The 5,518-nt window shown below is 41.8% G+C and overlaps 1 non-coding gene and 1 pseudogene across 1 annotated transcript; both read left to right on the forward strand.

The window, feature by feature from the left end:
* Positions 1–156, forward strand: LOC149517899 (5.8S ribosomal RNA). Its single transcript, XR_016344352.1, has one exon. It is a non-coding gene; the product is annotated as a 5.8S ribosomal RNA (ribosomal RNA).
* A 232-nt stretch (positions 157–388) lies between these two features.
* Positions 389–3,736, forward strand: LOC149517900 (25S ribosomal RNA; annotated as a pseudogene).
* The last annotated feature ends 1,782 nt before the right edge of the window (positions 3,737–5,518 follow it).

Here is a 5,518-nt window from a genome sequence, read left to right on the forward strand (position 1 = left end):
AACTCTCAGCAATGGATATCTCAACTCTCACATCGATGAAGAATGTACTAAAATGTGATACATGGTGTGAATTGTAGAATTTCATGAACCATTGAGTCTTTGAATGCAAGTTATGCTACAAGCCATTAGGCCGAGGGCATGCCTGGCTGGGTGTCATGCATTATCTCCCCCTCTAAACCCCCACCCATTAGGCTCTACAGTAAGGGGCTGAAAGTTGCCCCTCATGATCTCATTGATCGTGGTTGGCCCAAAAGTGAGTCCCCGACAATGATAGCATTGTGATCATTGGTGGTAAAGCTCTTGGCATCCCTCGACTCTAGTGATGCATGCTCGTTGTCCATCTAGACCCCATTGGACCCCTTGCAACACTTTATTGATGCTAGCATCATAACCCCAGGTTAAGTAGGATTACATGATGAATTTAAGCATATATATATGCAGAGAAAAAGAAACTTACCAAGATTCCCTTAGCAATAAAAAGCAAACTAGAAAGAGCCCAACTTGAGAATCGGGTGCCCACGGTGTCTAAATTGTAGTTTACAGACGAGTCTTCAGTGGTGGACCAGGCCAAGTCCCCAGGAATGGGGAGCCAAAAAAACTGAGAGCCCAGTTATGCCTAGACCCTATCACACCGTAAAGCACTATCTGCGAGTCAGGTTGTTTGGGTATGTAGCCCTAATAAGGTAGTAAATTCCATCCAAGGCTGAATATGGGTGAGAAACTGATAGAGAACAAGTTTCACGAGGGAAAGATGAAAAGGACTTTGAAAAGAGAGTCAAAGAGTTCTTGAAATTATCAAGAAAGAAGTGAAATGGGGGCCAATGATGCATCTTGGTTAAATGTGGAACAATGATAGTTGATCCGTCGATCGACTAGGGCATAGGCCATTGTGGGTCATGGCAGTGGCCCGAACCTAAGCTTTCAATATGCCTATGGAGACATCATTACCACAACTATAAAATGTAGCACATGCCATCTTGACATGCCTCAACACTCACATGCTCCTGACATAGGCTTGTAGGTTCCTCATCTGACTTATCTTGAAACATGGACCAAGGAGTCTAACATGTGTGTGAGTCAATGGGGTAGAAAACCTATAAATCACAAAGAAGCTGATTGATGGGATCCCTCATGAGTGAGCTACTGACCGACCTTGATCTTTTAAGAAGGGTTCAAGTGTGAGCATGGTTGTAAAGACCTAAAAGATAAGGAACTATGCCTAAGTGGGACAAAGCCAAAGGAAACTATGGTGGAGGCCCACAATGATACTAGCATGTAAATTGTTCAACTAACTTGTGAATAGGGGTGAAAGACTAATCAACTATTTAATAGCTAGTTCCCTCTGAAGTTGTCCTTAGGATAGTTGGAGCCCTTAGTGAATTCCATCAGGTAAAGCTAATGATTAGAGGCATTGGGGTTGTAACACCCTCGACCTATTCTTAAACTTTAACTAGGTAGGACAGTGTAGCTTCATTAAGCCATGCCACGAAATTGAAAGCTCCAAGTGAGCTATTTTTGGAAAGTAGAATTGGTGATACAGGATGAACCAGAAGCCAAGTTATGGTGCCCAACTTTGCACTAACCTAGAACCCAAAAAGTGTGTTGGTCGATTAAGATAGTAGAATAGTGGTCATGGAAGTTAAAATTTGCTAAGGAGTGTGTAACAACTCACCTACTAAGTCAACTGGCCTTGAAAATGGATGACGCTTAAGCACATGACCTATACTCAACTATCAGGGCAAGGGCCGAGCCCTAATAAGTAACAAGACACATGGTCACTATAAAACCTGAGGCATGAGCTTGGGTGGAGTAGCCGTCAATGTAGATCTTGGCATTAGTAGCAAATATTCAAATGAAAACTTTGAAGGCCAAAGAGAGGAAAGGTTCCATGTGAATGGCACTTGCATATGGGTCAGTTAATCCTAAGAGATGGGGGAAGATAGTCTAATAGTGCATCCTGAACAAGCTTTTAAAAGGGAATAAAGTTAAAATTCTTGAACCGAGATGCAACGATTGATGGCAACATTAAAGAATCTAGAGACATTGGTGGGGTCCTCGAAAAGAGTTATGTTTTTTATTCCATGGCCTCTCCACCTTGGAAATGACTCAACTGTAGGTAAGGTCCAGTAGCCAAATGAGCAACGTATGTTGCTTGGTGTCTGGTGCACCCTTGGCAAGTCTTGAAAATTTGGAGCACCGAGTGCCATTCGTGTATGATCATACTCATAACCACATCAGGTCTCCAAGGTAAACAACCATTGGTCAATGGAACAATGTATGCAAGGGAAGTCGGCAAAATGGATTCGTAACCTCGAGAAAAGGATTAACTCTAAGGGCTATGCATGGAGGTCCTATTCCTGAACCCGTCGACTATTAATGCACTACTGAGCTACTCCCATGGCAAGAGCAAGTCACCATGTGCCAGTTAAGAGCCTTCCCTAAACAATGAATAGTCAACTTTAAACTAGTATGGACTAAGGGAATCTGACTACTTAATTAAAACAAAACATTGTGATAGTCCCTACAAATGTTCACACAATGTAATTTTTGCCCAGTGTTTTTAATGTTAAAGTGAAAAAATTCAGCCAAGCATAGGCAAACGGTGGCAGTAACTATGACTTTCTTAAGGTAGCCAAATGCCTTGTCATCTAATTATTGATGCACATGAAAGGATTAATGAGATTCCCACTATCCTTGTCTACTATCTGGCGAAACTACAACCAAAGGAATGGGTTTGGCAGAATCAAAGAGGAAAGAAGACCCAATTCAGCTTAACTCTAGTCTGACTTTGTGAAATGACTTGAGAGGTGTAGGATAAGTGGCAGCCCTCAAGTGAAATTAAAATACCACTACTTTTAATGCTATTTTACTTATTTTGTAAATCAAAGGTAAGGTACGACCCCTTCTTCTAAACCTAAAGCCATCCTCGATCAATGAATCTAGGTGAAAAACATTATCAAGTAGAGAGTTTGGTTAGGTGGTACGTATGTTAAAAGATAATGCAAGTGTCCTAAGATGAGCTCAATGAGAATAGAAATCTCATGTAGAACAAAAGGGTAAAAGCTCATTTGATTTTGATTTCTAGTACAAATAGAAACTATGAAAGAATGGCCTATCGATCCTTTAGACCATCAGAATTTGAAGCTAGAGGTGTTAAAAACCACATGGATAATTGGCTTGTGGCAGCCAAGCATTCATAGTGACTTTGCTTCTTTATCTTTCAATGTTAACTTTTTCGATCATTATGAAGCAAAATTCACCAAGTGTTGGATTGTTCACCAGCCATTGGGAACGTGAACTAGGTTTAGACTATCATGAGATAGGTTAGATTTACCTTACTAATTACAGTGTCGCAATAGTAATTCAACCTAGTATGAAAATGATTGTTTATTTGCACAATAGGTCATCGCATTTGGTTGAAAAGGTAAAGGTACAAAGCTACCATGTGCTGGATTATAACCAAATGCCTTCAAGTCAAAATCTAGGCTAAAAGTGATGCATGTGCCTATCACCCAAATGTTGACCCACAGTAGGGGCCAATGCCCCCAAGGGCATGTGTCCTAGGTGTAGCCCCCATGGCGAATAAGCCACACAAGCCTCCTTGGAGCTCAGTTCCCATCGAGTGGCAGGTAGAATCCTTTATAGATGACTTAAATATGTGATAGGATATTGTATGTGGTAGAGTAGCCTTGCTACCACATCCATTGAGATTCAACCCTTTATTACTTCAATTTTTCCCTCCCCCCACCACACCCATCGAAGTCCTTTCATTTTATTTTTTTACACCGCACCCTTCTAGGGTTGGGGATGAATGGGGTTCTCCATTGCAATAGATTTGGTCAGGAATTTGTTATAGCCACCAAGTAAACTACAATTGAATACCTTTGGCAGTTGTTATAATGATAGCCTTGCCCTTGGTGTTGGCACTTACCTTCAACTCTATCAGTGCACGCCAGCCTCTAGTGTAGGTTGTTGCTTGGAACAGCATCAATAGTATGTGGCCTTTGGTTGGAGTAGGCAATTGCATCCAATACCATCTACTGATGCTGGCCTATTGTTACCCCGACACCATTAATAGATGTTGGCCCTTAGTGTAAGATGTTGCCTCGAACACCATTGCAAAATGCTGGCACTTGGTATAGGCACTTGCCTCAACCATCGATAGTGCAAGTGAGCTCTTGGTATAGGTTGTTGCCTCAAACTCCTCTTAGTAGATGCTGGCACTTGGTGCGATTTGTGTATCGTGAACCTCCCACCCATAACACTTGCGTACCCCTTGATCACCATCAGCACCAAATGTGCTCGATGCATGCGTTACATGCTCCAATCTTAAGCCAAACTTCATGCAACCTTGGATAGGGAATTGACTTTGTTTGCCTAAGTTACCCTACAAAAGTCAAGTGCTTAACATAATTCTAGCTTATCAAAAATTATACTGCAGTATTAGGCCTTTTAGAAGCCCATAAATTTGATCCTCCTAGGACTATGTTCAAGTGTGCCCATACTATGTTTGACTATGCACCCATACCTCGGTCATCAGTGCCTATAGCTGGGTCTGATTGTGTGCTAGTGCATCATTCACCAACATCTACACCTAGGTTTGGTTGAATTCTACTGAACTTGAACACTATGCCTAAGCCTCTAAAGTCTTGATTAGTACCCATACCACTAAAAAAGGCTAGTTCCTCATGATCTAGGCCTCTAGTAGGCCTCAAAGCCTAGCTCCCTAGCTATTGAACCTATCTCACTGGAATTGGAACTGCTCATCGACTCGGAGAGAACCCTTAGGCCAAGGCCAGCTTATAAACCATGATACATGTGTCACTAGTTAAGACTTAACCTTTGACTCTTAAGGCTCCAGGACCTAGGAATGGACTCATCCAACTTCCCACATTAGCCTTCAACTGAATTGGTGCACAGACACTCAAGACTTTAGGGCCAACCACCTAAGCTACTGCTAGACAAGCCTCCGTATAAGGTGTTTAATGGAAAGCTAAAGAGAACAACAAAGATAGGCAAGAGTAAACTTGTATTACTCAAGTTATGGTGTGTATAATAAGGGTGGGCACACCTTCTATTTATAGCTAAAACCCCCTTGAATCGATGGTTGACATTATTCCTATTCTAATGCTCACAAAGAGTATAATATGTATAAGACATACAATGGGATTACAATGAATAGTTCTAAATTTACATGTCTACACCTACTTTGGTTTTGCCTACACCTAGGCTTACTCTCACACTCATGCTTGGGTTTGTCCAAAAGTTGCCAAACTAGATCCTTTGGCCTGAGCTGCCTAAGCTTGTTTCAATGCCTGCACACCCATTCTAAGTCATGGTCCTACACATAGGGCCTTCATTGCACCTTTGGACCTGGTTTCCCTTACATTTTGACTTGGTCCATGTTTCCTTAGAATCGCTTCCTATCTTGGTAAGAACCTTTCAAGAGCAGAATGCATGCGCAAGCACCAGAACCGTTCATGCAAGCTCCCTAAACCAAGGTTAACACTTGTAGATG

Source organism: Durio zibethinus, chromosome 8, assembly GCF_047325235.1.
Source record: "Durio zibethinus cultivar Kanyao isolate XHJ-2024 chromosome 8, ASM4732523v1, whole genome shotgun sequence".
NCBI lineage: Eukaryota > Viridiplantae > Streptophyta > Magnoliopsida > Malvales > Malvaceae > Durio > Durio zibethinus.